This window comes from Cyprinodon tularosa, unplaced genomic scaffold, assembly GCF_016077235.1.
Source record: "Cyprinodon tularosa strain WSP-4 unplaced genomic scaffold, ASM1607723v1 ctg793, whole genome shotgun sequence".
Classification (NCBI taxonomy): Eukaryota; Metazoa; Chordata; class Actinopteri; order Cyprinodontiformes; family Cyprinodontidae; genus Cyprinodon; species Cyprinodon tularosa.
In genome coordinates this window covers 254,693-267,835 of record NW_024039555.1, presented here as the reverse complement: position 1 = coordinate 267,835, position 13,143 = coordinate 254,693, and the positions used below count along the sequence as shown (strand labels likewise).

Genomic DNA, 13,143 nt, shown 5'->3' with positions numbered 1-13,143 from the left:
ACCACCACTTCGTGAGACGCATAAGTAATGAGGCGTACGTGACATCAAGTAAACATCAAATAAAAACTTGATAAATTGTCAATAAACAGTCCATTAAATCAATAAATATCCCCATGAAATAACACAGAATAAAAGTGTTTGTTTTATTTTATTTAACCCTCCTGTTATGTTCATTTCTTAGGTACAGCAATGCTGTTCCCGGGTCAGTTTGACCCGTTGCATGTTTAATCATCCAAAAGATGTCTGAAACCAAAAAAATCCCAACAAGCATTGCTAATATTTCATTGCTAACTCCATTACTAACTATTCTATGTATATTTAGCGCAATGGTGTTCCTTACCTCTAACAGGTAATGATCCAATTATCATAATTCACTCGTTTTTAAAAAATGCATGTTCAAACTTTTTTTAATGTTTCACCACTTTATTACTTTTGAAAGACCAACATATAAAACACAATAGTTTTACACAACATTGAAACTTAACATTTAAATTTTGTTTTACATACATGCACTGTTTGTGAACCAGAAATGAACAAAGTCGCAATACAACAATACAACAAACAAGCAATTGCCATATGAACAAGGTGTATGTGCGTGTGTGTCTGTCTGTCTGTCTGTACATCTCCACACCACATGAGTGACATGTCATCACACTGTGCTTTGAGCAAATGAATTTTGCACATTTAGCGCAGGTCATGCTTGTCTTGACATCGTCAGATGGCCTGCAGAACTGGCACCTCTTCCTCTTTCTTTTCCCCTCAGCAGCAACCTATAAACAAGAGGACCATGATTACTTTACTATGGTCTCTTTTTGCTGATCCCAAGACACACACTCTCATACACTTATACACACACACCCACAGCCACACACACACACCCACTTACTTACTTACTTACCTCACGCATTGGTGTACTTGATGCAGTCCTCTCGTGGATCTCCCTCACCATGGCTGCAGCGGCGAGGGTCCTTGGCAGGTGCTGCCTCCGTTGGATGTTCGGTGTCACAAGCGCCTTCCCCAGCTCCTCGAGAGAGATGCGCCTCTTGTACAGCTTTGACACATTCCAGTCAGGAAATATCTCCGTCCAGATGATAAATGCATTGTAGGCTGATACATTGATAATGTTATAAAAGATGACCAATGGCCAGTGCGCAGTCATCCGTTTGGTGCTTTAGGACCCTGTGACTTTGTCAAAGTTGTCTACCCGCCTTTTGGTGGCATTGTAATCAAGGATCATGCTTGGTTTCTGGTCCTCTCTTGTGCTGATTTCAGCAGTTTTGTGCAGAGTGCTCATGAGCACAACATTTTTTGCCTTTTTGGGGCAGTAAGACACTAGGGCTGTGGTGTCTGTCTAGGCAAACATGGAAGATTGAGGGGCCCTGTCCTTGATTACCAGCAGCTCAGCAGGGAGTTCAGCCCTGTTCTTTCGGACAGTTCCGACCATCGTGAGCTTTCTCTTTAGAAGCTCCTGATCCAAGTTGTACTTTGTGAAAAAATTGTCACAGGTTATCTTCTGTTCCCTGAGACCCTGTGCCATGTCAAGCACGACCCTTCTGCTCTGATTCTTGTCTGGAGCTCCTGCACCGGCTTTCCAGTGTAAACCTGCATGTTCAATGCATAGCTGGTGTTTGCATCACATGCTGCACAGATTTTTATCCCATATTTAGCTGGTTTGGAAGGCATGTATTGCCTAAATGGGCAGCAACCTCTGAATGCCACCAGCCTTTCATCCACTGTGACATTAGGGCCTGGGTTATAGAGTAGTGGAAGTTGCTCTACCCAGTTGTCCCACACTGTCCTAACAGCTGCCAGCTTGTCTCTCTCCCGTCTACCAGCCCATGTCTCTCGATTATCAAATTTTTGTGTGTGCGTGTGTGTGTGTGGGGTGGGGGGGTAGGGTGTGTGTGTGAGATTGGGGTGAAACATGTCTCACAGTTGCAAAGAAAGAAATAGTCTGCCATTTCTGACATCCTTTTACCTCCAGTTTGACTTCTGGGTCAAATTGACCCGAACAGTATCTATGTGATATAAAAATGCAGGGGGTGGTTGCAAATATGTGAGATGAACCATTTTCATATTATATGTTGATTACACTATTTAAGGCAAGCAGAAGAAGTTTCATTCTGAAAAAATACTTTTAACTATTTTTCCTAGATCTTCAAACTTTAAAACGGGTCAATTTGACCCGTAACATAACAGGAGGGTTAAAGAGTTTTATTTATTCAAAAATGTATTAATTACTTCATTTATGCATTTATTTATTTCTATATCTATTTATAATGGAGTATTATTTGGTGACAGTTTTATTTTGTAAAGCTACTTTACCTATTCAGTGAATTTTATTTTTCAACCCTGTTTTTCATTTTAAACTTTTGTTTCATGTTCTTTTATTTAAATAAGGGGGCAAAATTTTATTTTTTGGCTGGCAAAAAAAATAAAATAAAACTATCTAATGAAATATCTTTAACATATTTTTATTTCATGGGGATATTTATTTATTTATTGTAATATTTATTGACATTTCATCAAGGGCAGTATTTATTTGTTTGTTTAATTTTGAATGAAATGAATCTCCATAACAAGATTCTCATTCTTAGCTGAAAAAAACCCAGCTGGGTATGCTAGATGATGTCCTTAATAACAAAATTACTGCAAACATGTATTTTTTTTGGTAAACATTCAACCATTAACATGTCATACACGATCACATGGTGCCCAGTGTATATAAGCTTACAAAACACTATAGAACTATAGTAATAGAACACTCTACAATTACCAAATAAGAATCTGCACAATAGGAAATATTTACAAAAATTAAATCACATAATAAACTTCATTACAAATGGTAAAGAACTCTATTGCCAGGCATTTCCAATAAATGTAGCTAAAAATTAACATTCTACTCATTTAATTACATATCTGCTCCAGTAAACCAAAACAATTATTTTTACTCAAAGATTTTCTTTAACAAAATATTTCTGTGATTATAAGACAAAGTGTTGTGAATTACAACATGAAAACCACATAAAGCACACATAAATGCTTCTATAGGAAACCCTTTGAGTTTGTCCCTTTCTGTCACCAAAGAAGTCATAAACTGCACACAGAACGTTCTGATCTGTAGGTGTTTTTCAGCCCTTAATGTTATGTAAGCTGGTTCAGTGGTTCAGAAAGTTTGACCCCAGTCCTTGGGCAAGACACCTCACCTGCCTTGTACGCTGCTGGTCATCAGAGCACCCAGTAGCGCTGATTGCGTTGGCATCCTAGCCTCTATGTGTCTGCCCAAGGGCAACTGTGGCTACAATGTGGAAAACCACCTTCAGTGAGTGTGTATAAAAGTGTAGATGACGGGATATAGTGTGAAGCACTTTGGAGTGCACCACACAAGAAGAGACATTTACAATTTACTTACCAATTAATTTAGTATTCAAATAATCATTACTGACGTGATCAGACTCTAAAACCTGATCCGCCAAAAGAACAACCCACTTAGAGCAGTAATTAAGCCAAGACTCCACAAAGATGAATGCGTTTTTTATAATTAAGATATATAAATAAAAATATAAATTTGTAAATATACTCTATCTAGAACTCAAGTATCATGCTTTGAGTTCTATAAATCATCATTAAGCAATTAATTGAAAAGAAAATAGGGCAGAATAAAACAAATCATGACAGAAAAAATATGTTAGTGCAAAGATTAATGTTTAAAAAAGGAATCTTAGGGGACCAGCCAAGGGCCCATCAAGGAAAGTGGGGAATTTTGAATGGCTACTACTGTAGATCCCATTCTCCTGTATTTCCTGCTATGGCCAAATCACAAGCAATAGCAATGCAAGGAGAGTCATGAAGAGGACTACTTAAATAATAGACCATAAACCCAAACAAATGCAGTAAAAAATAAAAAATGCCAGGCCCAGGAGAGCTTTTATGGAGAAAAGGGAGTCAACTCCCACTTCCCCAATTAGTCCAACACACCCATCTCTGCTATATTTAGGCTCCCTGTTTTTAATTTGAAGATAGTTTTTTTTACTTTGGTTACCCTTCCTCAGGCTTGGATTTCATTTTGTGTTATTATTATTATTTCTTTTCTTGAAAAGCCTACAATGGTGGCGGCTGGTGGAGTTTTCTCCAGATAGACGTATACCAAAAACCAATCAAACATATAATAGGTCCATCCATTTTCTGTCAATCTAAATCCCAGTTGGTGCAGGTGCCAATCTCAGGTGCCAAATGAGGTGTACACCCTTGGCTGGTCTCCAGTCCATCAGAGTACTAAGTTATCACATTAGTATATTTACATGGATGCCAACAACAAAAACTTCATTAAAACCATATAAAAACAAAACATTATTTCATGTACATGTTTACTGTTTTTAAATACATTTTGCCCTTCTGAGGCTTTGTGAAGGCAAATCTATGTTTTGCATGGTAAAATAATTTACCGATTTAATAATGGAGAAGCTATTAGTCAGCTTATATTCTTTTTAATATATATCCGAAAAAATACACAGTCTCAATCATGACTTCTGTCCCTAGTTCCCCCATTTGCATCACACAGCCTCTGTGAAGAAAAGAAAAAAACGCAGACGCACATTCACACATAACGCTCACATCCAATAATCCCAGGACCGAGCACCATGCGGCACTGGTGGTGCTTGTTCATGATTTTTAGCAAGTTTCTTGCTAATATTCAAAGAGAATATTTTTAATGCAATAAAAGGTTGTATGTTAATCGGATAAACACTTCAAGGTACACTATGCAACCGGTGTTGATTTTCCAGCGAGGCTCCCCCCAGAGGGCGAAAGTAAAAGTGCACTGTCGTAAATATGCACAGCTGTTCTCCTGGTTTCTCCGTCAAGCCAGGCGCGGTTGTTTTGAGCTTAGCAGACAGGCAAACGCAACGAATGAGTAAGCATCTGACGCGCGTGACGCGCCGCAAACGCTCTGCTGCTCGAGATGGAAAAATTTTATTTTTGCTGCTCGACGCGCCGCGTCAACCAATCAGAGAAGCTGATCTGGGAGCTGGCAGGGAGAGAGACACAGCGCTGATTATCAGAGCGCTATGATCACTCCTTTTAAACAGTTTATTGACGGCTAAATTAACTTAAAATGCAGAAATCTGCCGGCAGAATATGCAGTTTGGATTATTTAGATGAAAAACACTTACCAGCTGCCGCGGTGAACCGCGAGGAGGCGACCCGGCCAGAGGCTGCTGATGAAGGGATTCCTACTGTCGGCGCACCGCTGCTATGTGGGGGTCTGAGCAGCTCCGACAGAAAAAATATTGTAAGGCAGGATGATAATCTGAATGAACTGACTGCACTGATTACGTTTTAAGGTGTATTTTCTCACTTAAAAACATATTAAAACTACTTTATTCCCACTGATCACAGCAAATATAGCTGCAAGGCAGAGAAAGGATAGTATGCTCCGCCCAACGCGCGTCAGACACACTTTTGCACCGCGCAGCCAGAGCAGCAAAGCTGCTTCAGCCGCGCGTCAGAACTAACTGGTACAAGCAGTAAAAATGAAGCAGCAGACGAGATTTTGCTGCTTTTGCTGCGTCCGGTGTGAAAGCAGCACTGCACAAAGATCGCCACTGTGCTAGCAACGAGCATGCTTTTAACTGGGGGGTGTAGCAGTTCTCGCCGTAAAGCAAGACCGACTCTCGCGAGACTTCTGTGTAGGGCTGAAACGATTCATCGAGTAACTCGAGTAACTCGATTACAAAAAATTCTCGAGGAAATTTATCTGCCTCGAAGCTTCGCTAAATTTATTGTATTGTAATAAGCAATGCTGTTAAATACGCAGCACACTGGTCTAGCCGGAGGGTTTTTGTGTTGCACAACGCTACCACTTCCGTTAGCGCCTGGAGCGCTTGTGCTAAGTTTGTAGCTATGGAGGGAACCGGAGAATGCTCAGAAGGAGAACCCCGAAAGCGACAAAAAATGTCAAAAGTTTGGGAACATTTTAGGCTAAACAGAAAGGACAACACAGTGCAATGCATCCACTGCAAAGCAGAATTGGCGTACCACAACAGCATGACATCAATGTTGCAGCATCTGAAGAGAAAACACCCGCTACATGCATCCAACTCGTACACGGTTGCCAACAGGTAACGTTTATGTTCTCTTTGCTAACTACGTTGTGTGATAATCTGCCATGTGTATAGATGTAAATTGAGGCACATTATTTTGCTAACGTTACATCTAAACATAGCGGTTACTTAACCGGGTGTAGTGTAAATTGTATGTGAGGGTGGAACTGAGAGAAATTATGCAGGACTTAATATAAGTTTGTTAATAAAAATACGCAGCAACAGATTACAGGCATAAGCTGAAAAGCATTTATTTATTGGTGTCTTTCCATCCTATTTATCTTTTCTGTTTGAACTTTTTGGAACACATTAATTAACTGAAAAATGTTGCATAGTGTGCCTTTAAAGACAACAGGAGACAGGGCAGCAGGAGCAGCAGTACATCCCCTGAGGTTGGTCTCAGCTTGTCTTTGTTTCCATAGATCAAGAATAATACAGCAACATCTCAAGATCCACATAAATATGCATAACAATAAAATTGCAAACAGCAGTCAAAGCTTGGAATCTGCATTAGCTTTCACTTGTATTTTTTTTTTACATCTTGGAATATCTGTTGCTTCTTAGCTTGACAAATAACACCACCATAGCACAAACATTGCTTAAGGGGAACCTTTACCCTAAGGAATACTCTGCGCTTTTTTTTAACTGCTGCTATGAATCCTATTTTTTTTTTATTAGTTGCTGCCAACCATTTGGCAGTGTTACACAGGAGCTTCTATCACATCAAGAAACTCAGAGGAAATTTGTTTTTTCTGTTAGCGGATTTCACTGATATTGTTAAAGCAAATAAGGCTAACTGTGCCAAAATAAAGACCATAAAAGGTTCCCCTGACTCCTCTTTTTTAGAAATATTACAGTTGCACCCCTTTCTTTATCACAGGTGTAACAACATGAAGGGCTCTAAACTACAAACATAAGGATAATTCCTTTCAGAAGTAATGTGTACTCTGCGTCATTGGGAGAGTATGTAATTTGTAGTATGTTTTAAGTTTTGTCTTGCATTTTGTTACAGTTTATTAATTAAATGTATACTCCCTTGCAGATTTCTTTTTTGGTCACACACACAAAGTGCATGTTGGACAAAACATGGAATTAATATGAAATACAGATTTCAAATCAACGTAGTCTTTTATGACAAACTGATAGAGCCCTAATTTAATATTAAATTAGCTGTGTTTGATAAACTGGCTTTATATAATGAGTTTAACAAAGCTAAATTCTCCTCAAAATATTTGAAGTTTATTTTGGGTTACATAGAGCTTTTGATCGCAATTTTTCACCCCATCATCCACCATTGCTGCTTCAACTTGACTAATCCTCTGACTCACAATTAATCATGAGGTACAATAAGATGGGTCATGAAGGACAGATCAGACTGATTTTTAAAAATCTGAGGGGGAAAAAAGTTGCATTTGTAGGCCACATTTGAAGTAGCCTTCTAATTTTGACAGTCTGCATTGCATCACTGTGACATAATTGGCCTCTCCATGAATTACAAGACAGAATTTGCATAAATAAGCTTCATCAAAATAGTATTTAAACAAAACATGTTTGACAACATGACGTCGGCTGGAAGAGTTAAATAAAAGCAACATATCCTTCCCCAAAGCAGCTCCTTTTGGATCCTGGTAGACTGGTGTTTACTGGCTGTCCTGTTCAATGAAAAGCAGATTTATGTTTGCTGTTGTGAGTTCCAGATTCAGGGATTCACCTAAGTATTAGAAAATGGAGCAATTAACATTGTTATGTTAATTATTGAGACGGATTCCAGATTTTCCATGATTCCTTTAAATGTTACCATGCACGAACACATTTTCCGTCTTTTACTCTTAAAAAAAATACAGAACAACTCTCTGGATGTAGTAGGCCTTGTTTTTCACAAATGCAGGGAATTTATCTCTAAATGAGCTGACAACAACAGAACAGAATATGTTGAGTATGGAAGTAACTGAGTATGTTGTATATATAAGAAGCAAAACAAAATGTTTGTGTCTTTATCTTTGTTGAAAACAAAGGAGGTAGAATTATTTTTATAAAACATGGTTTGGTCCTGAGAAAGAAGGCGATAATCCCATATTAACATTAAGAAACTATCTTTAAGAACTCAATATAATATAAAATCCATAGCATATTGCAGAAATTGGTGTCTATATAACTGTGCCATCCCTTTGAGCTCAAAACTAAAAGTACCTTGATTAATAATAATAAAATGTGTAATATCTGTCTTAGAGAAAAACTACAAGTAAAGTGTAAAATGTACATAACCTACATGCAAATCATAAGAAAAGCTTAAAAAAGTAGCTTGGTTTTTTTTCCAGCTTTTTGGGAGATGTTATGAATAAAGTTCAATGAACACAATTAATTAAAAGAGAACACTTCTTTCCCTAAACACAGGTCTCTGCTGATTTATCTTGAATAGAAGTTGATTCTCAAAATTGTGCTCAGACAGTTGTGTTCTTTTAAAGGAATAGTACACCCAAAACATGATTAGCCTTCATTTTCTACTCACCTCCATGCTGAACAACACTCTGGAGTACTTTTTTGATATCTCAAATGCATCTGGAGATCTGGGAGGCTTCTTGCTGTCTGCTGACATTCAAATAATGGAGGTCCATGGCGCCCGAGACAGAAAGGTCCATAAAAGTCCACAAAAACGTGTCAATATTCCTCCATACTGCTCGTCCAATGTAATCCAAGTGTCCTGAGTGGGTAGCATCCAGAATTTACTCGAAACGAAGTCATTTAGAATGTTTTTAGAGCATAAACAGTAGTGTATAGGATTTCCTAATAGCGCCCCCATGCGCGCTCACGATTCTACGGAAGCCGGCAGACCAAACCGGAAGGAAGTGCGCATTCAGCGTCTGGTCTGCCGATAATGCAAGCGTAGAAGAAGAAATGTGCTGTTTACCTGTGCAAAGAAAGAAACAACGAAAGAAAAATGTCTGAGGACTTCAGTGTTGAGGAAGAGCATGAGTTCTTTGCCGAGCTGAATGCGCTGGTTTGGTCTGCCGGCTTCCGTAGAATCGTGAGCGCGCATGGGGGCGCTATTAGGAAATCCTATACACTACTGTTTAGGCTCTAAAACGTTCTAAATGACTTCGTTTCGAGTAAATTCTGGATGCTACCCACTCAGGACACTTGGATTACATTGGACGAGCAGTATGGAGGAATATTGACAAGTTTTTGTGGACTTTTGTGGACCTTTCTGTCTCGGCGCCATAGACCTCCATTATTTGAATGTCAGCAGACAGCAAGAAGTCTCCCAGATCTCCAGATGCATTTGAGATATCAAAAAAGTACTCCAGAGTGTTGTTCAGCATGGGGGTGAGTAGAAAATGAAGGCTAATCATGTTTTGGGTGTACTATTCCTTTAAGAGCAGATAGGAGTCTAGTGATTCTGAAAAGCCTTTTCTAGGGGATAGAAGCAGGTAGGTGTTTTAAGCTCAACATGCAACTTGAGAACTGCTTGAAATAAATAATTTCAGTATTGCCTGCTGAATGGGTCAAATATAAAGGTCGAGCTGGTTGGTGGTGCATGATGCGACTTGGGAGCTCTTGATAGCATAAAAAAGGTCTTGGTCAGATCCCAGTCCAACATCTGTTGACATGCACTATATTTTGTATCAGACTTGAAATATAGTGAGAGGAAAACCAACATTAGAGCAGCCAGTCTATTTGAGGATTGTGCCTGATTATTGGATAATAAACGTTATATCTTCAAAGTCAACAGTGGTGTAGAGTTGCATTCCAGCTACTCCTAAGAGTAAAAATACACAGATTTGTTAAAAGGAAATAAGACTTAAATATTTTTCTTTATTTTGAAATTACTTATACAAAAAATGGATTTATAGTAGCAAGAAACAGCTTAATTACCATCAACCTCAAAATTAGCTTGATATTACTCAGAATTAAGTATTAGCGAAAAGTGATTATGATATCAAAGAAAACAGGTTTATTTTTTGATTGTGTAATTAATATCACTTCTACATTTGTGTCCTTGCTATGCCCAGTCTTGTATCATGCAACTAAAATATATTTATTGCCCAACCTGTCACAATGTGGTGGTTTTGAGTACCCAAATGCAGAGATCAGGAGGCTGAGGCGAGTCTTGTAGATTTAATGAGTAACTGAAGCAAAATCCAAAAATACAAAGAAACCATTGATCAGAAAACATCAAGGGAAACTCACGTGGGGAGCAAGAGATGAGGAAGCAACAACCAACTTCAAGGAACTAGCACTGAGTGACTGCAGAGGTGTAGTATTTAATGGGAACAAAGCAAAAGGATGGACTAATGGGCTGAATAAGGAGCAGGTGTGAGTGGAAGGAAGCCAAGGGTAAAGGAAACAAGCACAATGGGCAACAGAGAGTAACTAAAGACTGCTAGAATATAACGGAAAATAAACCAAAGAACAAAAAAGAATAACTGATAACAGAAAAAAATTACTCAGAGTCCCAAATGGAGAGAACCATAACACAACCCTTTAGGGGCTTAATATGTTTTTTAATCTGTTAATATGCTCACTGTCATATCTTGTTTATGAACACACTCAAGCTGAAGTTCTAATTCTAATTCTGTTCATATTTGGAATATATTCACCACAACTTTTTATAACAAAAAACATTCAGCTCCTAGTCAAATATATTTCAGTGGAAAACTCTTAAATATATTTCTCATGGTTGGGTTGAGGTTTTGAAGACCCAAATACAGAGATTAGAAGGCAGTGATGAGTTTAGCTGATTTAATGAAGTACTCACAAGCAACAGAGGCAGAAATCCAAAAATCCAAAATAACAAATACAGAAAAAAATAGAATCTAGGATACATCAGTAAAAACATACACGAGGAGCCAGGAAAAGACAAGCAACCAGCACTGTGGAACTGCACAGAGAGAATATATATAGGAGAAAGAACAAAGACTAGACTAATGAGCTGACAAGGCACAGGTGTGGATGGAAGCGTCTAGAACAGGGGTGTCAAACTGGTTCCAGAAAGCGCTGTGTGGCTGCAGGTTTTCTTTCCAACCCAGCAATAGCACACCAGACTCCAGTCATCTCAATAAGGGAGTCCAATCTGAACATGATGACTCGACGAGATGACTGGAGTCTGGTGTGCTATTGTTTGGTTGGAAAGAAGACCTGCAGCCACACAGCGCTTTCTGGAACCAGTTTGACACCCCTGTTCTAGACGCTTCCATCCACACCTGTGCCTTGTCAGCTCATTAGTCTAGTCTTTGTTCTAGCAGACTGAGGAGCTGAGAGCTGTGCATTAAGAACTGAGGAAGAATATCAGGAATGGGAAGAACAGCTACAATATGTAGATGGAGGACCATCTGCAGCAGGACAACATTAGAGGGATCTAGATAAGCCTGAAGACAATCTCAGGCCAAAGTCAGAAAACCCAGAACCCCCCCATTCCCAAAGTTTTCATTGGATCCCCTGCAGTTTGCCTACCAGCCTGGGATTAGGGCAGATGATTCCATCATCTTCCTCCTGTATCAACCTCTGACTTACCTAGATACACCTGGAAGCGCTGTGAGGATTGTGTTCTTTGATTTCTCCAGTGCTTTCAATACCATCCAGCTGGGACTTGTAAGTAACAAGCTGGAGCTGTCAGGGGTGGACCAGCACATGTCCCAGTGGATTTTGGACTACCTCACTGGTTGCCCAAAGTATGTGAGGTCACAGGGCTGTGTCTCATATACATTGAAATAAAACAATGCAGCCCCTTTTGGCATTTACTTAATCATATTTAGTTACTTTAACGCAATTGTTTAATGTTAGCTAAATATGATTAAGTAAATGCCAAAAGCAGTTGAATATTTTTTTTTTTTGTTTATAGGTTGGTTGGTTTGCAGTTGGAGGGTCCCACAGGGGACAGTGCTGGCACCGTGCCTCTTCACCCTCCTCACTACAGACTTCTCCATCAACTCCCCACGCTGCCACCTCCAAAAGTTCTCTGAGGATTCTGCCATAGTTGGCCTCATCTCAGGTGAGGATGGTGCAGAGTACAGACAATGGACCCAGGACTTCGTGGATATGCGCCAGTAGAACCACCTCCTGATTAATGAAGAGAAAAACTAAGGAGCTAGTGGTGGACTTTCGCAGAAGCAGATCAACCCCGCTGACACCAGTAAATAACCTGGGAGCAGATATTGAGATAGTGGACTCTTATAAGTACCTGGGTGTTCACCTGTACAAAAAACTAGACTGGACTCACAACACTGATGTTCTCTACAAGAAAGGTCAGTAGCAAACTCTTCCTGCTAAGGAGATTTAGGTCTTTCGGAGTGCAGGGTGTGCTCCTAAATTATTTGAGTTGGGAGACCTGAATATTTGCTGCCCACTAAAGCCTTGGCTTTTTATTATTATTATGTATATATATTTTTTTATTTTTTTTTGCCTGCACGTGTAGCAGTCATTGATATTGTAGGATTTTCAGCCTCTGACTGAGTCAGATGCTAAGGAAGAATTCCTTCTAAAGCATTTTGTTTTAGTTAACTATGGTATTGTACCTCTCAGTTAAAATAGTGATGTACCATAATTCTTCAGCAATCATCTGATCCATTTCTGCTAAGACAACCTGTTTCCTCTCCGATAAGGTTCCCTTTATTTGCTTTATCAGAGGTCTGTCCACTGTTGTCTCGTCTTACAAGGTAAATGGACTTGAACAGGCCACATGCAGGTTAGTGCTGACTTCTGTGCTGTTGCTATTGAACTTAATTTTAAAAAAAGTGGCATCATGTGCACCTGTTATCTACTTTGCTCTTAGTGGTCTTATGTTTAATTGTACTGATCTCATAAATCTTAATAGGCATAATTAACATTTATTTGTGTTTATGAATCCATTTAAACTACATTCAAATAATTTAATATTATTTTTTGAGAAATAACAAAGGCTTTACATCACTGCCTCTATGACCCAGGAGCCCTGATTTTTTCACAATAACAGATAACTTGCAGGGAAGAGAAGCTGCATAATCCGCTACAATAAAAATAATTGCTGCTTTTCTAAGTTAAGAAGTACCAGATTTTAGACCTATCA

At 39.0% G+C, this 13,143-nt stretch overlaps 1 long non-coding RNA gene across 1 annotated transcript; it reads right to left on the bottom strand.

Annotated features, from left to right (window-relative positions):
• Positions 1-384: 384 nt before the first annotated feature.
• LOC119773952 lies at positions 385-1,879 on the bottom strand. The gene is made up of 2 exons (XR_005279473.1): positions 899-1,879; positions 385-770 (listed from the first exon to the last, which is right to left on the bottom strand). It is a non-coding gene; the product is annotated as an uncharacterized LOC119773952 (long non-coding RNA).
• Positions 1,880-13,143: the final 11,264 nt, after the last annotated feature.